The sequence below is a fragment of the Salmo trutta genome, chromosome 23, assembly GCF_901001165.1.
Source record: "Salmo trutta chromosome 23, fSalTru1.1, whole genome shotgun sequence".
Lineage (NCBI taxonomy): Eukaryota > Metazoa > Chordata > Actinopteri > Salmoniformes > Salmonidae > Salmo > Salmo trutta.
In genome coordinates, this window is record NC_042979.1 from 1,898,656 (window position 1) to 1,925,761 (window position 27,106).

General features: G+C 40.9%; 1 protein-coding gene and 1 long non-coding RNA gene across 3 annotated transcripts in view; both read left to right on the top strand.

Moving 5' to 3' along the window:
* The window catches only part of LOC115159081 (calmodulin-regulated spectrin-associated protein 1-B), a 167,902-nt gene that overhangs the window by 47,198 nt on the left and 93,598 nt on the right, over positions 1 to 27,106 (top strand). The gene's annotated exons all lie outside the window — the stretch shown is intronic.
* Positions 19,110 to 26,800, top strand: LOC115159082 (uncharacterized). The gene is made up of 3 exons (XR_003868836.1): positions 19,110 to 19,455; positions 21,403 to 21,464; positions 26,391 to 26,800. It is a non-coding gene; the product is annotated as an uncharacterized LOC115159082 (long non-coding RNA).

Here is a 27,106-nt window from a genome sequence, read left to right on the forward strand (position 1 = left end):
GAAGATTAATTGAGTGTCGTCTGCATAGCATTGATAGGAGAGACCATGTGAGGATATGACAGAGCCAAGTGACTTGGTGTATAGCGAGAATAGGAGAGGGCCTAGAACAGAGCCCTGGGGGACACCAGTGGTGAGAGCACGTGGTGCGGAGACAGATTCTCGCCACACCACCTGGTAGGAGCGACCTGTCAGGTAGGACGCAATCCAAGCCTGGGCCGCGCCGGAGATGCCCAACTCGGAGAGGGTGGAGAGGAGGATCTGGTGGTTCACAGTATCAAAGGCAGCAGATGGATCTAGAAGGATGAGAGCAGAAGAGAGAGAGTTAGCTTTAGCAGTGCGGAGAGCCTCCGTGACACAGAGAAGAGCAGTCTCAGTTGAATGACCAGTCTTGAAACCTGACTGATTTGGATCAAGAAGGTCATTCTGAGAGAGATAGCAAGAGAGCTGTCCAAGGACGGCACGTTCAAGAGTTTGAGAGAAAAGAAAGAAGGGATACTGGTCTGTAGTTGTTGACATCGGAGGGATCGAGTGTAGGTTTTTTCAGAAGGGGTGCAACTCTCGCTCTCTTGAAGACGGAAGGGACGTAGCCAGCGGTCAAGGATGAGTTGATGAGCGAGGTGAGGTAAGGGAGAAGGTCTCCGGAAATGGTCTGGAGAAGAGAGAAGGGGATAGGGTCAAGCGGGCAGGTTGTTGGGCGGCCGGCCGTCACAAGACGCGAGATTTCATCTGGAGAGAGGGGGGAGAAAGAGGTCAAAGCACAGGGTAGGGCAGTGTGAGCAGGACCAGCGGTGTCGTTTGACTTAACAAACGAGGATCGGATGTCGTCGACCTTTTTTTCAAAATGGATGACAAAGTCATCCGCAGAGAGGGAGGAGGGAGGGGGAGGAGGATTCAGGAGGGAGGAGAAGGTGGCAAAGAGCTTCCTAGGGTTAGAGGCAGATGCTTGGAATTTAGAGTGGTAGAAAGTGGCTTTAGCAGCAGAAACAGAAGAGGAAAATGTAGAGAGGCGGGAGTGAAAGGATGCCAGGTCCGCAGGGAGGCGAGTTTTCCTCCATTTCCGCTCGGCTGCCCGGAGCCCTGTTCTGTGAGCTCGCAATGAGTCGTCGAGCCACGGAGCAGGAGGGGAGGACCGAGCCGGCCTGGAGGATAGGGGACATAGAGAGTCAAAGGATGCAGAAAGGGAGGAGAGGAGGCAGAATCAGATAGGTTGGAGAAGGTTTGAGCAGAGGGAAGAGATGATAGGATGGAAGAGGAGAGAGTAGCGGGAGAGAGAGAGCGAAGGTTGCGACGGCGCAATACCATCCGAGTAGGGGCAGAGTGAGAAGTGTTGGAGGAGAGCGAGAGGGAAAAGGATACAAGGTAGTGGTCGGAGACTTGGAGGGGAGTTGCAATGAGATTAGTGGAAGAACAGCATCTAGTAAAGATGAGGTCAAGCGTATTGCCTGCCTTGTGAGTAGGGGGGAAGGTGAGAGGGTGAGGTCAAAAGAGGAGAGGAGTGGAAAGAAGGAGGCAGAGAGGAATGAGTCAAAGGTAGACGTGGGGAGGTTAAAGTCATCCAGAACTGTGAGAGGTGAGCCATCCTCAGGAAAGGAACTTATCAAGGCGTCAAGCTCATTGATGAACTCTCCAAGGGAACCTGGAGGGCGATAAATGATAAGGATGTTAAGCTTGAAAGGGCTGGTAACTGTGACAGCATGGAATTCAAAGGAGGCGATAGACAGATGGGTCAGGGGAGAAAGAGAGAATGTCCACTTGGGAGAGATGAGGATTCCAGTGCCACCACCCCGCTGGCCAGATGCTCTCGGGGTATGCGAGAACACGTGGGCAGACGAGGAGAGAGCAGTAGGAATAGCAGTTTTATCTGTGGTAATCCATGTTTCCGTCAGCGTCAAGAAGTCGAGGGACTGGAGGGTAGCATAGGCTGAGATGAACTCTGCCTTGTTGGCCGCAGACCGGCAGTTTCAGAGGCTGCCGGAGACCTGGAACTCCACGTGGGTCGTGCGCCCTGGGACCACCAGGTTAGAGTGGCAGCGACCATGCGGTGTGAAGCGTTTGTATGGCCTGTGCAGAGGGGAGAGAACAGGGATAGACAGACACATAGTTGACAAGCTACAGAAGAGGCTACGCTAATGCAAAGGAGATTGGAATGACAGGTGGACTACACGTCTCGAATATTCAGAGAGTTAAGCTTACGTTGCAAAAATCTTATTGACTAAAAAGACTAAAATGATACAGTACTGCTGGCTAGTGAAGTAGGCTAGCTAGCAGTGGCTGCGTTGACTTTGTTTGAAAGTGTAGCTGGCTAGGTAACCTCGATAGTTTCAGTAGTACACCATTATCATGATACAAAGGCAACTATGTAGCTAGCTAACATAACACTAATCAAGACGTTCCTTTGTAATGTATTTAGTTTCTACAATGCTGCTTGTCGGTAATAGTTGGCTAGGTTTGGAAGATGGCGTCGCGGGGGACGAAAATAGCTGGCTAGCTAACCTCGATAATTACTCTAAACTACACAATTATCAAACTATGACAAAGACAACTATGTAGCTAGCTAACACTACACTAGTCAAATCGTTCCGTTGTAATGTATTAGTTTCTACAGTGCTGCTAGTCGGTAAAGGTTGGCTAGCTAGCAGTGGGTTGGCTAGCTAGCAGTGGGATTGATGTTGACTAGGTGTGTTGACTAAGTCTGGAGAACGGCGTCGCGGCTGGGTAGCTACCCTCGATAATTACTCTAAACTACACAATTATCTTAGATGCAAAGACAGCTATGTAGCTTAGCTAACACTACACTAATCAAATCGTTCCATTGTAATGTATTAGTTTCTACAGTGCTGCTAGTCGGTAGAAGTTGGCTAGCTAGAAGTAGGCTAGCTAGCAGTGTTGACTGAGTTAGGAGAACGCGTCGCGGAGGACGAAAATAGCTGGCTAGCTAACCTCGATAATTACTCTAAACTACACAATTATCTTTGATACAAAGACGGCTATGTAGCTAGCTAACAAAAATTGCTCATATCAAACAAATCAAACCGTTGTAATGTAATGAAATGTAATATTACCTGCGGAGCGAAGTGCAGGACGACTTCTCGCTCCAAACAACACAACTGATTGGTTCAAACGCATTAAGAAGGAAAGAAATTCCACAAATTAACTTTTAACATGGCACACGTGTTAATTGAAATGTATTTCAGGTGTCTACCTCATGAAACTGGTTGAGAGAATGCTAAGAGTGTGCAAAGCTGTCATCAAGGCAAAGGGTGGCTACTTTGAAGAATCTAAAATGTATTTTGATTTGTTTAACACTTTTCTGGTTACTACGTGATTCCATATGTGTTATTTCATAGTTTTGATGTCTTCACTATTATTCTACAATGTAGAAAATAGTCCAAATAAAGAAAAACCCTTGAATGAGTAGGTGTGCCCAAATTTGACTGGTACTGTAATATGCTGTATTTTAGTCAATGCCACTCCAACATTGCTCGTCCTAATATTTATATATTTCTTAATTCCATTCTTTTACTTTCGATTTGTGTTTATTGTTGTGAATTTTTAGATACTACTGCACTGTTGGAGCTAGGAACACAAGCATTTCACTACACCCGCAATAACATCTGTGACCAATAACATTTGATTGTGTGATTAATAAGATGCATAACGAATATATACACACACACACACACGAGTCAACTAAATTATGAAAATTAAACCATAGACCGATAAGACCGGTTTAATGCATTTACATCAACTGGTATTTCTATCAATGAATATGCCAAAAAAAAAGCATTATTTGACAATAGGATTTTTTTTCTTACTCCCTGACATTTTTATCGGCTTTTCTATAAAGAAAAATCAAGCCAAAAGCCGGCTATTAACAGCTAATGGAAACCCTGCCCCGGTGATGTGTTGGGCTGACCGCACCACCCTCTGGAGAGCCCTGCGGTTGTGGACGTTGCAGTTGCTCTTGCCAGGCGGTGATACAGCCCGACAGGATGCTCTCAATTGTGCATCTTTAGAAGTTTGTGAGGGTCTTAGGGGCAAGCCGAATTTCTTCAGCCTCCTGATGTTGCGCCATCTTCATCACACTGTGAGGATGGACCATTTCAGGTTGTCTGTGATGTGCACGCTGAGGATTTTGAAGCTTTTTTTTGGTTTTATCTTCCTGTTAAACTAAGGGTAAAAGACTAATATAATCTTTGGTGTACGCATGAATTGTCTGAGAAATTACAGGAAATAAATGTAGCTTGGGCTAAGGCCAGACAGACTGATTCTACGTCTGATTGGCAGGCCTTCAGACATTTGGGAAATAGATGCCTATCCCTGGTTAAAAAAGTTAAATCAACATATTTCTTGAATTGTATATCAGAGTTGTTGTAATCCAGACAATTTCTGAAAAGTGGTAAAATCTTTCAAACTAAACCATCCCCTGGTTGCCCCGGTAGGTTTTGACAGCCTCTGGTCCCATTTTAGACAAAATGGAGATTTGAGATGCTTTTAATAACCATTTTGCTTCAGCTGGTCACCTGTTTAGAAGGATCATCTCTGAAAATTGAAAAATCCTTTAGTCCTTTAGTCACCTCAGAACAGATTGTAGAGAATGATGCATGAACAGACTCACATACTTTGTTTTCATTTCAACCCTTTGATGTCTATGATGTACTAATACTTTGCTAAGGGTTGATGTAAAAAAAAAATAGGGACTGATTCGGTTGATCCCTTCTTACTGCAGCTCTCTGCCCCACTTATTGCAGAACCAATTGTTTCTGGTGTTATCCCTACGATCTGGAAAGCAGCCAATGTCCTCCCCTTACATAAAGCAGGAGATCCTTATGATAACTACCGTCCAATTTCCAAATGATCTTGCCTTTCCAGTTTTAGAATCCATGAACAACTTTCAGCTAAATACTTTAACTTCTCACTCTATTTTTAATGTGCACCAATCCGGTTTTAGACCTGGACATAGCACAGCTTCAGCAGCTACGCTTATTTTAGATGTGTTCAATTGCTTGGATCATAAAAATCATTGTGCTGCCTTATTTATAGACCTTTCCAAGGCCTTTAATACCATTTACTGTACCATCACGTTCTTATTCAACGGTTAACTGAAATAGGCCTGGATCAGGCTTCTTGCAAGTGGTTTGACAATTGTCAGACAGGACTCAATGTGTGATCTCTGGTGTTTCCTGGATATTGCAAAAGGTGTACCGCAGGGGTCGGTACTGGGACCAGTTTCTTTAATATTTATATAAATGATATTGGTCTATTTGTTAAAACTTGTAATATTCATCTGTATGCAGATGACACTTGTGTATGCCGTTGCCCTAACGGTTGACCAGGCTATGTTAGAGCTGCAGTCTGACATTGTTAACTTACAGAAAGCCCTGGTTGGTTTAAAAGTTGTACTTAATGCAGGCAAGACTAAATGCAGGTTTAAAAACTCTACTACATAAGCTTCCAACTTGCCTAATTTCATTGCTAATGTATAAAATAATGCACTACCAAACCCGTTCACAGGATTGGTTAACTCTTGAGGTCCCTCTGGTCTCGACCAATTTAGGTGAATCCTCCTTTAATTTTAGTGCCCCGCATTGTTGGAATAACCTACAAAATTCCTTGCGTCTTGATTCCCTGGTGCCGCTAGGGCAGTTTAGGACTCTGGCGTTGAATGCATTAATTGCAGTTGTTTCGATTGATGGTAGTGTTTTATTTGTTGAAATTGTGGTGTGGAGGTTGTCTTGTGGTTATTTGTATTTTTGTTTTAATTGTAATGTAAATTGTTCTTCCTGTTGTGAGAATTGTTGTACTCAGGGTACCATTTGGAATGAGACCTTGGTCTCAATTGGGCAACACTGAATAAATACAAGTTCATACATTTTCACCACCCTTCTCCACTGCAGATTGGGGGGTGCTCTCTCTGTTGTCTCCTGAAGTCCACGATCAGCTCCTTCGTTTTGTTGACATAGAGGTAGGAGGTATCTTTTTTATTACTTTTTTTTCCTGCCAGACAATTCTCTCAAGATTCTATTTGATCTGTGGCAAACCTGTGACCGCAACATTAATTGCCACTCGTGGCAAACAGTTTACCAGAAGCCGTTTCTGGTAGTGATGCACCACTATGACATATTTGGCCGATACCGATATCCGATATTTTCCTTGCCAAAAAACGAAACCGATAATAAACATTTTAGCGGCTTTTTAAGCATTCTAGTGCAGTTAAGTAGGTAACACAAACACATGGATGCAGCGGTCTAAGGCACTGCATCTCAGTGCAAGAGGCATAACAACAGTCCCTGGTTCGAATCTAGGCTGTATCACATCCGGCCGTGTTTGGGAGTCCCATAGGGCAGCCCAGCGTCGTCCGGGCCATCATTGTAAATAAGAATTTGTTCTTAACTGACTTGCCTAGTTAAAGGTTACACACACACACCAACCAAAAAGTTATTTTGTTGGCATTTATGTCCCCCTTACCAATAAAACATAATCAAAACCTATTTCTTTCACTTACTTGCTGTGCTGTTTCGTTGTTCATTTGTTCAGTCGTTTCATTCTCAACCAGGATTTCTATGGAACGCCGTTTGGGTCTTTCTGTGTCAAATAAGCTTGTTGACCAATCAGGACCTGAATATGACTGCACGTCACGTAATAATTTAACACGTTGACGTTCATTAATTGTTTACGTAGTGATTACACATTGATTACACTATCACTTGTATTTCATATGTCACAACAATTCATCAATAAGCATGCTATGATGCTGGTAAAGTTGTCTCGCACACCTACAGTGCTGGCCAAAAAACAAAGCTAGCTAGCTCATGAATGCAAACAATGTTCTTCCCCAAAAACATAGCAAAACGACAATCTGTTTCAGTAGCAATAGTTAGCTAGCTAACTATATAGCTAGGTGTCATCTAAAATAACTCTAATTTATAAGACAGTTCTTATTTGATTAATGGTGGCCGGACCCATCTATGTTAAACTAGCCACAATATGGATTAGCCACAATAGTGGACTCTGCGGTTAGCCTTCAAAATAAAAGTAAGGCATAATTATACTATTTGTATTCATTTGCATCACTGTGAATTAAATACTTTTATTTTGAAGGCAAACTGCAAATTCCATTATTGTGCCTAATCCTTATTGTGGCCAGCTTCACAACACATAACCCCGTCCGGTCGAGCCTCACTAGCCAGCTGCTTATAACGTTAGCTTTGGGCAACAGGGTTAAGTAGCTGGCTAGCTATTTATTTTCATGAAGTGAAATTCAATTTCCATAGGCGAACAACAAGTGGCAACCTAGCTAATACTTAGTCACAAGGATTCCTAAATCCTTGCTAAGAATAATGAAAATGACTGCAGTTTCTACTGGTCATTGTTTTCAGGCTGGTTGTATTGGTGCTAGCTAGGTACCAAGCTAAAGCTATATACCCCAGAAGTTGCGGTCGAACAAATTATGCTTTATTACCAACGCGGTATTGTAAACACATTGTTTGTGTCCGGGGTTTGCTTGTTTGTAGACTTTTTTGTACAGCTTTGACAGTGCTACTGTATCTTTTTTGACATGCAAAGACCCAAACGGCGTTCCATAGTATGTATGTCGTGAAGCTAATAGCAGAGACGCTATTACTGTGTAACTCCGATAGGGCAACATCTGAAAAATAGCACACTGTGTGTACCAGTGCTCGATCAGTCGGCGAAAGCCAACATCACCCACGACAGAGAACGGTTGATTGTCAAGGGCAATGATTTCCATTGTCTTGGCTTTAATGGATTTCACCTTTGAGTTGTCTCGCTGAAATTTTCTTACTCTTTTAAATGACTGTTCGACTTGTTGACTTCTCGATCCACACAACAGACATTGTGTGGGCTAGGTTATGAATGCTGTGTTGCATCGTGTAGCGCATAATTTTATGTGGCGTCATTACGTCATGTACCTGTGTTATATAGGTGTGCACGGTAACTTTGACATCGGTGTTAAACTAGACATTCCGATATGTTCACCGATATATCGTGCATCCCTACTTTCTGGTGAGCACATGAGTTCCAAGACCAGTAACCGTTGATGATGTTGGAAAATGGAAAGCAAGCTATCTAGCTAGCTACAGTATCTACCAAAGTTGTCCGGTGAGTGTCTAAGTTATTAAACTTTAACATTTTATTAGCTAAATGATGTCTAGTTTGCAATGTCATGTTTTATGGGATAGAGTGAAACACATTTTGTTGATACCAGTTTAAATCTGTCAGTGCCACTGATTGACTGGCTTACGCTTAGCTAGCTAACGTTGGGCTACTAACGTTGGGCTACTCAACAGCCAGTTGAATCCCGTGGCGCGTTATTCAAATACCTTAGAAATGCTATTACTTCAATTTCTCAAACATATGACTATTTTACAGCATTTTAAAGACAAGACTCTCGTTAATCTAACCACACTGTCCGATTTCAAAAAGGCTTTACAACGAAAGCAAAACATTAGATTATGTCAGCAGAGTACCCAGCCAGAAATAATCAGGCACCCATTTTTCAAGCTAGCATATAATGTCACATAAACCCAAACCACAGCTAAATGCAGCACTAACCTTTGATGATCTTCATCAGATGACAATCTTAGGACATTATGTTATACAATACATGCATGTCTGTTCAATCAAGTTCATATTTATATCAAAAACCAGCTTTTTACATTAGCAGGTGACTAGCATGTGACTAGCATTCCCACCGAACACTTCCGGTGAATTTACTAAATTACTCACGATAAACGTTCACAAAAAACAACAATTATTTTAAGAATTATAGATACAGACCTCCTCTATGCACTCGATATGTCCGATTTTAAAATAGCTTTTCGGTGAAAGCACATTTTGCAATATTCTAAGTAGATAGCCCTGCATCACAGGGCTAGCTATTTAGACACCCAGCAAGTTTAGCCCTGACCAAAGTCAGATTTACTATAAGAAAAATGTTATTACCTTTGCTGTCTTCGTCAGAATGCACTCCCAGGACTTCTACTTCAATAACAAATGTTGGTTTGGTCCCAAATAATCCATTGTTATATCCAAATAGCGGCGTTTTGTTCGTGCGTTCAAGACACTATCCGAAAGGGTAAATAAGGGTTACGAGCACGACGCATTTCGTGACAAAAAAATTCTAAATATTCCATTACCGTACTTCGAAGCATGTCAACCGCTGTTTAAAATCAATTTTTATGCCATTTTTCTCGTAAAAAAGCGATAATATTCCGACCGGGAAATCGTTTTTTATTACAAAGAGAGTGAAAGTAAAAGCATGCTATCCCCTCATGCACGAGCCTCAGTCTAATGGCCCTCTGATAGAGCACTTGCCAAACCCGCTAGTGTGTTTCAGCCTGGGCCTTGAATTACGTCATTCAGCTTTACCCCGGGTTCTGAGAGCCTATTGGGAGCCGTAGGAAGTGTCACGTCATGCCAGAGATCCCCTGTTTTTGTTAGAGATTATCAAGGAGGGCAAGAAATGGTCAGACAGGCCACTTCCTGTAAGGAATCTTCTCAGGTTTTGGCCTGCCAAATGAGTTCTGTTATACTCACAGACACCATTCAAACAGTTTTAGAAACTTTAGGGTGTTTTCTATCCAAAGCCAATAATTATATGCATATTCTAGTTACTGGGCAGGAGTAGTAACCAGATTAAATCGGGTACGTTTTTTATCCGGCCGTGCAAATACTGCCCCCTAGCCCCAACAGGTTAACTGACTTGCCTTAACTGACTTGCCTAGTTAAATAAATAAAAACTAGCTCGTCTTGATCATGTTGTTCCTTCTCTCTTTCTAGAAGCAATCAGTTACAAAAATTAAGGTAGGCCTTCAATCAAACAGAGAACAGAGATATATGTGTTCACCAGACAGTTCAAGGCTTCTTGCATGCATGGCTTTGAGATGTAAATTCCACTCAAAAAAATGTTGGGTTGTTTGGATGACCCAATTGCTGTGTTGAAGGCATTGGGTTGTTTTCTGTAAGTACAGCAAGGTTGGGTTGTTGGTGCTGGGCTATTAAGGTTGGGCTATGACTATTTGACCCAGCCAGTGGGTTAATTCTCCACCCACCAGCCTGTGAAGTACACCAGAATAATGTGAGTGGAAAACGGATGAGTGGAAAACGGCTAACATTATTTTGACAGACTAAGGTTGCTTTGGCTGACTGAAAACCGTGGAAACAGTAAGTAACAAATGCTGTGAATTATGAATTTGATGGTCATTCAGGTTAAATAGGTCGTCCTATCATAATTAGGTAGCTAGCTAATGTTAGCTTGTGCATTAGTTAGCTCACAACCGTTAGCTAGCTAGCCATTTCCTGTGCTAATATCTCTAGCTGTGGTAATGTTTGCAAGCTAGCGATCATGCTCGCGAGTATTCTAGTTTACTGAAGTGCTGTCGTGGAATATAACAAAATGCATGTTATTTGTCGACCTCGCTAACTATGTCAGTGTCTGTAACGGTAGCTAGCTAAGTCTGACACTTCTTCTGGACTGTCTCGGACACTGTTTCACTCGTTAGCTAACGTTAGCTGGCTAGCTAAGTTATCATAGCTAGCTTTGACTTATTCTCAATTTGGGTTAATTTAACCAACCTATTTGGTAGGCTTATCTCATGCTTACATGTTGATTTTTGACTTAGCTAGCGTTACTGTACTGGTTTTCAATGATTTCTGACAGGGGCAGCTTTAGTCAGACTTGTGAAGTTGAGAAGGATGGTTGCAAATTCAGTTAGCTAGCTAACGTTAGAGTTTACCTTAAATTTGATGTAGCCAAGTTCGTCTAGTTAGCTAGCTATGTTTCTAACATTTCTTTATTTCTGTACTTAAATGCAGAGGTCAAGGGCCAGTAACTGTTTGGTTGCTAGTTTGAATTCCAGAGCCAGCAAGGAGGAAAAACATATTTAATGCATTCATTTGTGCAACTGATTAGGTACCCCCTTTCCCTTTTACCCTCTGTTTTGCTGCGGAGGAGATGGACCAGGAAACGCTCTTGCTTTTGGATGACTCGACTATAGCCTGAAGTTAGAGAAGAACATAAAAGCCTTATACTCAGTGAGTATTCTGCAAACACCACCTTTTTTATACACTAGGAGAGGTCCTCGGGATCACACATTAATACATTGGACTGTAGATACAGCAAGCAACACACCAAGCTTGACCAGTAGTCGGGTCTTGCCAAGTACATGTTGAAAGATTTGTTGTGTTTTGAAAACTGATTGTTAAAAGGAATTTATAATTCATTGAATACTTTGTGCTCACGAGTCAAATGTGAGAGGGCAGCCCAGATGACCAAGTGTATGGAGGTACATTTGTGTCTTTTTGTCGAGAGCAAAACTTTTTTCTTTTCAATCAAATATAATTGTCCTGAAAGCAAAAACGAGGCTTCAAAGCACCCCCATAACATGATGCTGCCACCCCCATACTTCACGTTTGGGATGGTGTTCTTCGGCTTGCAAGCCTCCCCCTTTTTCCTCCAAACATAACAATGGTCATTATGGCCAAACAGTTCTATTTTTGTTTCATCAGACCAGAGGACATTTCTCCAAAAAGTACGATCTTTGTCCCCATGTGCAGTTGCAAACCGTAGTCTGGCTTTTTTTATGGTGGTTTTGGAGCAGTGGCTTCTTCCTTGCTCAGCGACCTTTCAGGTTATGTCGATATAGGACTCGTTTTACTGTGGATATAGATACTTTTAACCTGTTTCCTCCAGCATCTTCACAAGGTCCTTTGCTGTTGTTCTGGGATTGATTTGCACTTTTCGCATCAAATCAAATGTATTTATATAGGCCTTCTTACATCAGCTGATATCTCAGTGCTGTACAGAAACCCAGCCTAAAACCCCAAACAGCAAGCAATGCAGGTGTAGAAGCACGGTGGCTAGGAAAAACTCCCTAGAAAGGCCAAACCTAGGAAAATACCTAGAGAGGAACCAGGCTATGAGGGGTGGCCAGTCCTCTTCTGGCTGTGCCGGGGTGGAGATTATAACAGAACATGGCCAAGATGTTCAAATGTTCATAAATGACCAGCATGGTCAAATAATAATAATCATAGTAGTTGTCGAGGGTGCAACAAGTCAGCACCTCAAGAGTAAGTGTCAGTTGGCTTTTTCATAGCCGATCTTTGAGAGTATCTCTACCGCTCCTGCTGTCTCTAGAGAGTTGAAAACAGCAGGTCTGGGACAGGTAGCACGTCCGGTAAACAGGTCAGCACCAAAGTACGTTAATCTCTAGGAGACAGAACGCATCTCTTCTGCCTGAGCGGTATGACGGCTGTGTGGTCCCATGGTGTTTATACTTGCGTACTACTGTTTGTACAGATGAACGTGGTACCTTCAGACATTTGGAAATTGCTTCCAAGAATGAACCAGACTTGTGGAGGTCGACAATTTTTTTTCTGAGGTCTTGGCTGATTTCTTTAGATTTTCCCATGATGTCAAGCAAAGAGGCACTGAGTTTGAAGGTAGGCCTTGAAATACATCCACAGATACACTTCCAATTGACTCAAATGATGTCAATTAGCCTATCAGAAGCTTCTAAAGCCATGACATTTTCTGGAATTTTCCAAGCTGTTTAATAAAGGCACTGTCAACTTAGTGTATGTAAACTTCTGACCCACTGGAATTGTGATACAGTGAATTATAAGTTAAATAATCTGTTTGTAAACAATTTTGGAAAAATTACTTGTGTCACGCACAAAGTAGATGTCCTAACCGACTTGCCAAAACGATAGTTTGTTAACAAGAAATTTGTGGAGTGGTTGAAAAACAAGTTTTAATGACTCCAACCTAAGTGTATGTAAAATTCCGACTTCAACTGTCTCATCTGGAGGGTACACTTGTGTTGTACAGCCATGTATTTGTAGGGTAATTGGGATGTATTACTCTGTAATGTGGTATCCAATTTAACCTCTGGAGCTCAGAAATGATGAAGATTACACTGAGAGAATTTTGTGCTGATGTACAATAATACTGTAGACGTCCTGTTGATTACCCAAGGTTATGTTATTTGTATGCAGCGAGGGATGGAAGGTTTAATTTAAATGTAAATTTCAGGGATTTTTCAGTTGCAGTTGCTCATTTTTATATTTTGACACAAAGTTCTGTATTTGTGGATCTACTGTATTAGTGTTTACAGAATTGTACTAACCACCGTTCACTGAGCTCTGTGTCACTTTAGCATTGTTATGTCACTGCCTGCTTTTGATTTTCATGACACTAGATGCCATGTACACTAACTGTAAAGGTGACAGCTCGATAAATGATATGGGGGGCAAAAGTCACCTCAGGAGCCACATGACACCTATGGATTCTTGAACCCTTCTGTAACTGGATAGTGTTTTATAGATCACTGCATTATTAGAACGTACTAAAGATTCACCTCTGAACTTGGAACCTGTTTGCTGTATGCCCAATGGAATGCCGTGAATATGTTACAATTATTCACATGGGATTATTTTGACACTGTTATACTACATAATGTTGATTGTTACATGGTATTTATCAGTTTTATATGTTCAAATGTTGGGTTTGTTTTTAGAGAGAAGTGTTATTTAACAAAGCTGCTTTGGGGAAATAAATACCATCCGTTTACAATAAGTTTAACTGAAACAGTTTGTTTACATCATACCAGTTAAGAGGTGGTGTTTTCTTTTTCAACACATTTTTTGTTGTTGTTGTTGCCATTATCAAGAGTGGCACTGGGGCTAAAACAATATCCTACATAGTGTGGGAGGACTGCACCTAAAAAGGCTGGAGACTCATAACTAATCGAAGAGCATGTATATGTCCTGACCAAAAGATGAGGAGTCAGTGGTAGGGTTCTCTTGACGTTGCAGCACAGCAAGATTCTCAGTAGACGGGGCATGGGATATCAGCAACAATGACCCCATTGTTGGTGTTTCCAGATTATTCTCCTGATAAAGCAAGTCCTCCACCTGCTGAATCTGGAATGCTCAATAGAAACAAATCTGTATTAGTGACGATAAATTTAAAGGAAGATCTGTCAAGCCATTCACACACAGACACATACCATAGTCTGGCTCAGACACAGGTGTTTGGAGCATTCCGATATGCCACAGCTGGTGAGGTGTCAGGTTCGCCGCTGTACTTAAAGGGTGATTATTCCAACTCTGAAATGCTGCAGATCTGCCCGCAGATGAGGTAGGAACACATATCCCACACAGAAGAGGTGGATAGAATTCGACAGGTCAAGGTAGCCTTCTTCCACCAAATTGTGCAGCAAGTTGTAGTACTGACGTGTCACAGCACTCCAAACATCTCTCCATAAGCGTTCCACTCTAACAGAGAGAAAGAAAAGGTTTTATGGGGGGGAGAAACCTAATCTCTCTGGTCCTGTGTTCTTCCTCCATGAATAGTGAACACTGGGGTGGGTCCGAGGTTATAGAAATGTGTGTGTGCCCCTGTGAGTGGTTACTGATTATGTGACGCAGAACCTGAAACATTTAAATATAGAGGGCTATGTGTCTCACCACTTAGTTATTGCAAGGCTAACCCCCAGGGAAATCATGACTTGGCAGCAACAGGGGCTTGATAGTCCATTGAAAATGGCTGTGTGTTTATGTGGTGTAAATCTGAAAATTAGCAGCCGATTTTTGTAGATATGAAAACAATAACTGAGATATGACCGTTCAATCTAAAGCAGCAGATGTCATTTTCAGGATACGTCAATACAGTACAGAAAGCAACCTTAGGAGGTTTGATGAGGAAGATGTCAAGGGTTTTTATATAGAAAGTAACTCCTCACAAGATGTTACAATCTGCATAATACAAGTAATTCTTTTTTTCATTCTACTATATCAATATTTACCTTGAAGGCCATCCATTTCTGCCAACTCCATCCATAAAGTATCCAAAAGCAGTTGCTGCTTTGTTATTGGCCGCAGTGTCGAGATAGAACATCTATACAAGAGGTAGCCTACGCTTAACACCAGACTGGTATTGTGGTTGTTCATTAGGTGATGGGAAATATGCAATATGTATACAAAATAATATATTTACCTTCCTTGAAAATCCATCTATACCGCCAAAGATGACAATGTTGTATCTTGAAAAAAGCATTGGCATTAAAAGTGAAATGTTTAACCTATTAACCTGCTTCATTATTTATGTATTACCAGTTGAAGAACAACTCCAATACATAATTGAAAATGTGTCTACAAATAAGTAAGAATAAAAAAGCTTAAATAACTTCTTAGATTTGATGGAGACATTATACATATTAGTACCTTATCAATTTATGATTTGTATCAATGTGGTTGAGAGACAGGGGAGCAGGAAGAGAGTATCTTCGCCGAGCAATACAACAAAGCTGGATCATTCTGGCAATGATACCTGCACCTTCTACACGCTGCAAAGACTCCCTAACTCTTCGCCATTGTACACGGTGGCCCATTGCTCGGAGACTTCATCTGACCATTCTAAAGCCCACATGCCTTAATGGCCCTGACTTTCTGGTCTAACTCTTCATCTGACATATCAGAATAGCATTCCCTGACAGACACAGTGTGTTCTTTCATCCAGCTGTAAATGGTCGACCCTTAAATGCCATGCATGTCAGCTAAGTTAGCCAGAGGAAAAGCAGTATCCAGCATACTTTGAAGGGTGTCACGAGTAATTTCTAGTTTTGGCCGTCCTACATTCCCACTATAAGAACGGATAACAACTTCATTAAATAGTGAAGGGGAAACATTGTGTGTGTGAGAGGTGCTGACAACTTCAATAAACTGTTGCAGACCATCTACCATCTCCGCGGGAATATCAATATAATTTATTTACCCCAGCTCGAACAAACTGTAACTCTTGTGTGCATACAAACAGGAGATATTAAAAATCAGTGGGTAATCTGGTGATGATAGATCTTAACCTATCCCTCAACCTGATCTGCTGAGCCATTCTTCCCTGCAATGAAACAATATCCCAATTAGTTGTTATATGATTAAAAACAATGTGTATATGACAACATTGAGTGCAAGTGTGTGTTTTAAAGTAGTAATATAAAAGCTAACCATTATACTGTCATGAAATATGATTATATATCGACTATGAAACAAATAGGACATGGCCTGCTTATGAGTTGCCATGAAAGAAAGTTAGATGAATTCAACTGAAAATGGCGAGAACAGTCGTTCGGAGCTAAATGCTTTTGGTTAGCTTGAGAATAATAATTGCATGATTTATCATTCTACGGTATGTATGTAATATAGTAGAATGTTTTGAACCGACACTGAATCGTAGGAGCTAACTATTAGCTACAGTGGGGGGGGGAGTATTTGATCCCCTGCTGATTTTGTACGTTTGCCCACTGATAAAGAAAGGATCAGTCTATAATTTTAATGGTAGGTTTATTTGAACAGTGAGAGACAGAATAACAACAAAAATATCCAGAAAAACGCATGTCAAGAATGTTAAATTGATTTGCATTTTAATGAGGGAAATAAGTATTTGACCCCCTCTCAATCAGAAAGATTTCTGGCTCCCAGGTGTCTTTTATACAGGTAACGAGCTGAGATTGCATTGAAAATGGGTCGTGGATGGGTATTCCAGCATGACAATGACCCAAAACACACGGCAAAGGCAACAAAGGAGTGGCTCAAGAAGAAGCACATTAAGGTCCTGGAGTGGCCTAGCCAGTCTCCAGACCTTAATCCCATAGAAAATCTGTGGAGGGAGTTGAAGGTTCGAGTTGCCAAACGTCAGCCTCAAAACCTTAATGACTTGGAGAAGATCTGCAAAGAGGAGTGGGACAAAATCCCTCCTGAGATGTGTGCAAACCTGGTGGCCAACTACAAGAAACGTCTGACCTCTGTGATTGCCAACAAGGGTTTTGCCACCAAGTACTAAGTCATGTTTTGCAGAGGGGTCAAATACTTATTCCCCTCATTAAAATGCAAATCATTTTATAACATTTTTGAAATGCGTTTTTCAGGACTTTTTTGTTGTTATTCTGTCTCTCACTGTTCAAGTAAACCTACTTAAAATTATAGACTGATCATTTCTTTGTAAGTGGGCAAATGTACAAAATCAGCAGGGGATCAAATACTTTTTTCCCCCACTGTATGTAGAAGTTGGATGGAAGAACACCCAGTGCTGCTTACCTGAGATGCCATCATCACAGTCCTTCTTCGTAGGTGTCCGCTATGACTTATTTTGTGTCGGAAAGAAAGGCTGAACAGTATTGGTTGTAGCCAAACTGACACTCAAATAATGGCTGACAAATGGAGAAGCATCATCCACACCTCCCACTAAAGCCCGCTCACAGCTGTGGGGTCAAAAGTGCAAACGAAGAACTAGTGTTTCAATCAACAAAATTCAAATGCAAAAAAAAAAGAATCACTGAAAGCAAAGGGGGCAGTCTAGCCAAAATGGGTTGTTGATAGCGAAATTCCATTTTTGTTTTGTTTTCAAATACAATCAAAATAAACGTCCCTTTTTCAGGACCCCGTCTTTCAAAGACAATTCATAAAAATCCAAATAACTTCACAGATCTTCATTGTAAAGGGTTTAAACAGCATTTCCCATGCTTGTTCAATGAACCATAAACAATTAATGAACATGCACCTGTGGAACGGTCATTAAGACACTAACAGTTTACAGACGGTAGGCAATTAAGGTCACAGTTATGAAAACTTGGGACACTAAAGGGGCCTTTCTACTGACTCTGAAAACACCAAAAGAAAGATGCCCAAGGTCCCTGCTCATCTGCGTGAACGTGCCTTAGGCATGCTGCAAGGAGGCATGAGGACTGCAGATGTAGCCAGGGCAATAAATTGCAATGTCCGTACAGTGAGACGCCTAAGACAGCGCTACAGGGAGACAGGACGGACAGCTGATCGTCCTCGCAGTGGCAGACCACGTGTGATAACACCTGCACAGGATCGGTACATCCGAACATCACACCTGCGGGACAGGTACAGGATGGCAACAACAGCTGCCTGAGTTACACCAGGAACGCACAATCCCTCCATCAGTGCTCAGACTGTCTGCAATAGGCTGAGAGAGGCTGGACTGAGGGCTTGTAGGCCTGTTGTAAGGCAGGTCCTCACCAGACATCACCGGCAACAACGTTGCCTATGGGCACAAACCCACCGTCGCTGGACCAGACAGGACTGACAAAAAGGGCTCTTCACTAACGAGTCACGGTTTTGTCTCACCAGGGGTAATGGTCGGATTCGCGATTATCGTCGAAGGAATGAGCGTTACACCGAGGCCTGTACTCTGGAGCGGGATCGATTTGGAGGTGTAGGGTCCGTCATGGTCTGGCGCGGTGTGTCACAGCATCATCGGACTGAGCTTGTTGTCATTGCAGGCAGTCTCAACGCTGTGTGAAACAGGGAAGACATCCTCCCTCTTGTGGTACCATTAATGTAGGCACATCCTGACATGACCCTCCAGCATGACAATGCCACCAGCCATACTGCTCGTTCTGTGCGTGATTTCCTGAAAGACAGGAATGTCAGTGTTCTGCCATGGCCAGCGAAGAGCCCGGATCTCAATCCCATTGAGCATGTCTGAGATCTGTTGGATCGGAGGGTGAGGGCTAGGGCCATTCCCCCAGAAATGACCGGGAACTTGCAGGTGCCTTGGTGGAAGAGTGGGGTAACATCTCACAGCAATAACTGGCAAATCTGATGCAGTCCATGAGGAGCAGATGCACTGCAGTACTTAATGCAGCTGGTGGCCACACCAGATACTGACTACTGCTTTTGATTTTTGACCCCCCCCCCCTTTGTTCAGGGACACATTATTTCATTTCTGTTAGTCACATGTCTGTGGAACTTGTTCAGTTTATGTCTCAGTTGTTGAATCTTGTTATGTTCATACCTATATTTGCACATGTTAAGTTTGCTGAAAATAAACGCAGTTGACAGTGAGAGGACGTTTATTTTTTTGCTGAGTTTATATCAACTCATACACCCTGTACCATGGAATCGGTACGTAAAAAATCTCTTCCCAACTATTTTGCTATCTGTATGGCACAGTTGTCAACATCCTGATCCTCAAATGAAACTGGTATACTTTCCTATTTATGCTATTTTTATTCCTCCACCAGTTTTGATCCTTTATATTGGGCAGACAGACCAGTTTCCTACCTCCTCCCGCTGCCACATGCCTCCTCCATTTTTGGGGTAATGCTGTAATCAATGGGGAATAAAATGCATAAAGTTTTGTGCGCTATTACAAAATATTTGATTGCAAATTTTATTTTAAAGCCTTGTTTTTGCTTTCAGAACAATTATTTTTGATTGAAAAGAAAAAAGTTTTGCTCTCGACAAAAATACACAAATGTACCTCCATACAAGTGGCTTAACATCTGGCCGGCAACCCAGGTTGCGGAGTACATGAAGGAGACCGCAATCCAGAGGGCTCAGTGGACCAGACAGAAAGGGGCCAAGACAGTCCGAGAGTATCTGTGTCTGCTGAATACTCCAGGCATGGTGGGTTGCATGTTTTACAAATACATTAGACTTGAATTTGATTCTGATGCGACCCACTTGACTCACAGGGAGAGCTGTGACAACACACATCTGGAAAGGAGGCTGTTTGTTAATGCAATATTGCCGAATAAATTATGCGACAGGGTTTGGTTCTCTCAAATGTATTTTTTTTCCTCTGGGATTGAAACCTCCTCATTGTTTTGAATTTGAAAATCCAACCATTGTAATAGAAGTGGGCGGCGCTCAGGGGCTGTGTGTGGCTGTGGGTGTTTAAATGAGAAAGACACAGAGAGCCAACCAGTAAAAGCACAGTCTCCTTTATTAAAGACACATTGTGCCGACAACATCAGTCATTCCAGACTCTGAAGTCAGGAGGACTTCAAGAGTTAGATGTTAGCCAGGCTAGTGATTAATTGCAAGGGAAAAGTAATTGTCTGGCTACATCAACACAATTTTAAGTCATACGGGGCAGAGTCTCACAAGCATTATTAACAGCATTGGGTGTGGATACGGTGAGAACATGTGGATCTGAGCAAGTGCGATGTCATTCATGTCTGTGGATATGTATGTAAATGTTAAGTTGTCTTGCTTTTGTCAATGTATGTTTTTGTTTGTCAAAAAAACAAAGTAGAATAAAATATTTAAAAAAAAGTAATTGTTTGCTTTACTACAGATTGCTCAGGACTTACACATTTTAAACCCGGCTGCTAGGGGTCTTCGTTTCGCCAGCCTAGAGAGAACCAGGCCCTTATCTTGGAAGTGTAGGTATGGTGTGAAATGACCCTGCTGGTGGTGTCTTACGGTGTTCGCATGCTTTCCCTGCCGAAACAGTAAGGAAGAGTTGGTGCATATATTATGACGACATTTTGTGACATTTTTGTTCGTTTTGGACTTCAGTACAGGTTTTCGGGCACACCAAATTTTGGGGGGAGGGAAGCCGAAGTTGATAGCTGAAGTCTACGCTCCTTTGTCGGTGATTGGTCAACAGTAAAGATTCTTCAGTAAAGTCTTTGTCATTCAACGAGAGACGACTCGTTTTCATACCCATTTTCTCATTTAGAAAAACATCTTAGTTACATGTAAAATTGCGCGACTAAGATCTCGGCAAAAACATAAAAATCAATGAAAGATTTCTTGATTTCTTGAGTTATCTTAGATCAATTCAGACTACTTTGAGGAAGTGTATACTGGCTACTGCGTTCAAAATTGACAAGCAGTACTATTGCCGCTTTTTTCTTGTTTTTTAACCCATTACAGTCTGTTACTGCTATTAGCCAATACAAACGCATTGAACAACAAATAAACTACATGGAACAATAGTCCCCACAAAAAAATCTAAAGGAAGTTTGTTCAGAAGTTTCTGACCTATGTCTGAGAGAGATAAGAAAGATCAGGAAACATTTATTATTTTACATTGAACCCCTTATTTGTGGCACTAAACAGTCTCCATATATACTTCCACTCACACCGACATGTTCGTGAGAGTCTCACCTTTACACAGAGGGGTCATATTAGTGTGTAGCCCAGACTGTTAGGACGCTACAGACAAAGTTGGCAGATCGGCTGTACCGACTTCCAATGATTCCCAAGATGCTTGTGGGAGTCGTAGATCAAAATGGAGAACACCATCGTGTTCGTGAGTCAAATCGTTCCATAATAGTTTGTGGGCCAAACGGTTCGGACACTACAGAAGATTTTGAGAGAAGACTGATTTTCAGGTGTCTCATGGTCTGACAAACACTGCTCTAGCTCTCTCACCTTTCACCACAGATGTGGAAGTGCGAAATCGTCAGATGTGGTATATTGAGACACATCCAATGCAAGAAAAATACATATGTCTAGCTTAAACTGACTAATTTGTCTATAGCGATTTGATTTTTTTGATTACGCTCATTTTTTTTGTTGTTGCCTGAAACTAAGTTAGTCACTAAACATTCTTCTCTCCAGATACACAAGGTGACATCACTTTAAGACTTCTGCCAGTGGTCCTCCCAACACCAGTCTACAAGGTAGGCAGGAAGATATTTCTGACTCCGCTTCAGTGAGACCAGAAAGTCCTTCATTGACTTGCACCCTGTAAGTTGTTATGCATAATTTCACATTACAAAACATTGGGTAGATTTCCATTCAATTTGCGACAGATTTCCATGCAAATATTTTTTAATCAGCATAAAACAATATGCGCATTTTCACACTGTAAATATTTCCAGCTAACAGACTTTTTGTGGATAAAAGGCTGTGCGTGATGACATAGTGTACATAAAAATAACTTTTGCCACACAATTCCCAAGTTAAATGGGTTTCCATTGCATTTTCAACTCTGCTAATGGTTTTGTCACAAACTGGCGCGTTATTTAGCAAATGTGCCCACTCTGGTCTTGGCACATGCACTCTAGCCAACAGCTAGAGCACATGGGGGTAGAAAATCTACATTATGAGACTATTATGGATAAGAGCGATATTACAGTTGAATTCGGAAGTTTACATACACTTAGGTTGGAGTCATTAAAACTCATTTTTCAACCACGCCACAAATTTCTTGTTAACAAACTATAGTTTTGGCAAGTCGGTTAGGACATCTACTTTGTGCATGACACAAGTCGTTTTCCCAACAATAGTTTACAAACAGATTATTCCACTTATAATTCACTGTTTCACAATTCCAGTGGGTCAGAAGTTTACATACACTAAGTTGACTGTGCCTTTAAACAGCTTGGAAAATTCCAGAAAATGATGTCATGGCTTTAGAAGCTTCAGATAGGCTAATTGACATAATTTGAGTCAATTGGAGGTGTACCTGTGGATGTATTCCAAGGCCTACCTTCAAACTCTGCCTTTTTGCTTGACATCATGGGAAAATCTAAAGAAATCAGCCAAGACCTCAGAAAAAAAATTGTAGACCTCCACAAGTCTGGTTTATCCTTAGGAGTGTAACAGTATAGCTTCCGTCCCTTTCCTTGCCCCTACCTGGGCTCGATTTGTTTATTTTCCAAACACAATTCAACACAATCACAATTGTTTAAAATCATTGTAAGCATCTTTTAACACAAGATTAACACTTAACAAACACTTTTTTCCTTTTTTTTTTACCCTAATGCAAACATTTTGACTACTGTTATTTCCGGATTATAAGCCGCTACTTTTTTCCCAGGCTTTGAACCTCGCGGCTTAAACAATGACACGGCTAATATATGGATTTTTCCCGCTTTCAAAAAAAAACAAAAAAAAAACACATTCTACGGCTTATAGACATGTGCGGCTTATTTATGTTCAAAATAATATTTTTTTTTCAATTCAGTGGGTGCGGCTTATATTCAGGTGCGCTCAATAGTCCGGAAATTACAGTATATTAGCCAAGACAGATACAAGGATGCACTTTCATGATAGTTTTAGGATGACCTATTGAAGCTTATAGAGACCTCAACTGATTTAGAGACCCAATCTTAACATGATCTTCTTTGGTTTATGTAACAGTATAGCTTCCGTCCCTCTCCTCGCCCCTACCTGTGTTCAAACCAGGGACCCTCTGCACACATAGACAACAGCCACCCTCGAAGCATCGTTACCCATCGCTCCACAAAAGCTGCGGCCCTTGCAGAGCAAGGGGAACAATTACTTCAAGGTCTCAGAACGAGTGACGTCACCGATTGAAACGCTATTAGCGAGCACCCAGCTAACTAGCTAGCCATTTCACATCGGTTACAGGAGCAATTTCCAAACGCCTGAAGGTACCACGTTCATCTATACGAACAGTAGTACGCAAGTATAAACACCATGGGTCCACGCAGCCGTCATACCGCTCATGAAGGAGACGCATCCTGTCTCCTAGAGATTAATGTACTTTGGTGCAAAAAGTGTAAATCAATTCCAGAACAACAGCAAAGGACCTTGTGAAGATGCTGGAAGAAACGGGTACAAAAGTATCTACATCCACAGTAAAACGAGTCTTATATCGTCATAACCTGAAAGGCCACTCAGCAAGGAAGAATCCACTGCTCCGAAACCGCCATAAAAAAGCCAGACTACGGTTTGCAACTGCACATGGGAACAAAGATTGTACTTTTGGGAGAAATGTCCTCTGGTCTGATGAAACAAAAATATAACTGTTTTGTTGCAAATGGGTCTTCCAAATGGACAATGACCCCAAGCATACTTCCAAAGTTGTGGCAAAATGGCTTAAGGACAACAAAGTCAAGGTATTGGAGTGGCCATCACAAAGTCCTGACCTCAATCCTATAGAAAATTTGTGGACAGAACTGAAAAAGTGTGCAAGCAAGGAGGCCTACAAACCTGACTCAGTTACACTAGCTCTGTCAGGAGGAATGGGCCAAAATTCACCAACTTATTGTGGGAAACTTGTGGAAGGCTAACCAAAACATTTGACCCAAGTTAAACAATTTAAATGCAATGCTACCAAATACTAATTGAGTGTATGTAAACTTCTGACTCACTGGGAATGTGAAGAAAGAAATAAAAGCTGAACGAAATCATTCTCTCTACTATTATTCTGACATTTCACATTCTTAAAATAAAGTGCCGATCCTAACTGACCTAAAACAGGGAATTTTTACTAGGATTAAATGTCAGGAATTGTGAAAAACTGAGTTTAAATGTACTTGGTTAAGGTGTATGTAAACTTCCGACTTCAACTGTATATCTCAATTCTTTTGTTTTGTTTTCTCTACATAAGCTTTGTTGCTAAGTTGAAAGGTCAATACACTGCATTTCAAACAGTCAGGAATAATCTAATAAATTCAGGGCTTGTAAAATTACTCCTAAACTAAATGGCTGAAAAACGTTTAGGTGTAGCGCTTGCCACCCTCCCAGCTTTCCACCGGCCTGTACTGGATACTACATCCCCTCCAAGGTGCTTCTCATTCCAATGCTAATATGCTCTTAAGGAACAATTTATAGTTCTGTTAAATTGACTTTTAGTTTGTTTTTTAATGCATGTGTGCCTATTTTTTGCCTACAGTAAGGTGTGTGGCTTGTTTGCCTTTAGTTCAACTACTGGTGCCTTCTGGTACACTTTCATTCTATCACAACAATTTATTTTAAATACAAATGTTACATTTTGGGGACTGTGAAGTGCTTTATGAATGAACGTAAAGTAATGAGTCATTAGTCCATGTCCTTAGTTGGAGTGTAGAGGTTGACCGATTATGATTTTTCAACGCCGATACCGATTATTGGAGGACCCCCAAAAAAAGTTGCTGCCGATTAATCGGCCAATTTTTATATATATATACTGCTCTATCAAATCATAGATTAATTAGGATATAATAAACACCCAGAAATACGAGCCTTAGGTCATTAATATGGTCAAATCCTGAAACTATAATTTCGAAAACAAAACGCTTATTCTTTCAGTGAAATACGGAACCGTTCCGTATTTTATCGAACGGGCGACCCTAAGTCTAAATATTGCTGTTACATTGCACAACCTTCAATGTTATGTCATAATTATGTAAAATTCTGGCAAATTACTTACGGTCTTTGTTAGAAGAAATGGTCTTCACACAGTTCGCAACGAGCCAGGCGGCCCAAACTGCTGCATATACCCTGACTCTGTTTGCACAGAACGCAAGAGAAGTGACGCAATTTTCCTAGTTAAAAGAAATTCATGTTAGCAGGCAATATTAACTAAATATGCAGGTTTAAAAAAATGTACTTGTGTATTGATTTTAAAGAAAGGCATTGATGTTTATGGTTAGGTACATTGGTGCAACGACAGTGCTTTTTTTGCGAATGCGCCTGTTAAATCATCACCCGTTTGGCAAAGTAGGCTGTGATTCGATGATAAATGAACAGGCACCGCATTGATTATATGCAACGCAGGACAAGCTAGATAAACTAGTAATATTATCAAGAATGTGTAGTTAACTAGTGATTATGTTAAGATTGATTGTTTTTTATAAGATAAGTTTAATGCTAGCTAGCAATTTACTTTGGCTCCTTGCTGCACTCGTGTAACAGGTGGTCAGCCTGCCACGCAGTCTGATCGTGGAGTGCAATGTAATCGGCCATAATCGGCATTCAAAAAATGCCGATTACCGATTGTTATGAAAACCTGGAATCGGCCCTAATTAATCGGCCATTCCGATTAATCGGTTGACCTCTAGTAGAGTGACCTTCAAATGTAATATTTTACACTTGATCTGTGTAACAATGTTTTAACTCGACCCAAATTAAGATTTATTGTATGGCAAAACAGCATGGTGTGTACTGTCACCTAAGATAGCCTAAGCTAGCTGATGTGTGTCAGTTAATGTGAATGTCTATTAGATCTGGCACTGGTAAACATATTTAGACAATAGGGCTTTGTTTCAATGTGCTATTTAAAAAAATAAGAATATATTCTTGCATATTCTCTGACGTGATGTATGTTCTAAAATGCAGGCAATAGAAATTAATTGTTTGAAATTAATTGTTTGAAATTCAACATTGTATCTTGATTGTGTGTGTGTAAGAAACAGCGGTGGTGGGATGATAGAGAAGGCAAAATATACAAGCAAAATTGAAATTAGGATTAGATTGAGAACAAAAATGACCCAGCTGCTGGGTCAATCCCCTAACCCAATGTGCTGGGTTTATGTCACTACCCAACACGCTGGGTGGTTTTAACCCAGCAATATAGTCAGTCTAATTTATCCAACAGTTGAGTCAAGCGCTCAACCCAAGGCGCTGGGTTAGAAGCAAAAACCAAATCCACTGGGTTTAATTAACCCAATGCTTTGTTTTGTCCAATATTGACCTAACGCTGGGTTGTCAAAATTACCCAAATTGTTGTTTTTTTTTAACCCAACATTTTTTTGAGTACCAATAATTCATTTTGGGGAAATAATATTGCCATATTAGGCATAACTAAATTTCTACCTTTGAATATGCATTGTTTTCAGTATCCTAATTTTGTTTTGTTTTCTGATTTGTTTAAGTGCATGCATTCAACAAGCTTTGTAGGAAGGACTTCCACAGAGCCGCCATCTCCAAAGTTCACTCAAAAAGGCAATAGTTCCGAACTGGGTTTGATTTAGTTTTTGTTGTTTTAATTTTTAAAAATGGCTAATTATCTTTTAAACTTCCATTGGTTAATTTATTGCTCAGTTATCACTTGGATCGTGTAGATAATTATTTTGTTATCCCTTTAAACATCCTAAGGTCAATGTCCCCATAGTGTTCACATTTCTCTCATGTAAATGTTGTCGCTGCATAAAAAGATGAAACATTTTATTTGGGAAATATCCCATCTTTGCCATTTTCTTCACTAGCATGCTGATTATTTCAAGTTGTATTGGATTTATTTTATCTGTTAAGACATTGAATACATGTTCTTTAGTATATTTACTACATTTAGTATGTTTGGTTTTTTTCTCTGTGAAGTAAGTTCATTTAATGTTGTGATTTGGTTTATGTATATACTTTTCAATTTTTAACACACAGTAACCAAAACCCTGATATAATTTCAATATTCATACTGAGTTTCCCAGAGTTGTTTGCCAGAAGTTCACAAGTTGCAAATTGTCCAAAGGTTTGCCACAAATGTTTTCCAGAAACCAGTTTTTCGGTAAGGGAAATATTACCACTACCTTTTTAAAACCATGTCTATTAGGTATGTAACAATTCACATAGGAATCGGTCCCGATTCAAATGT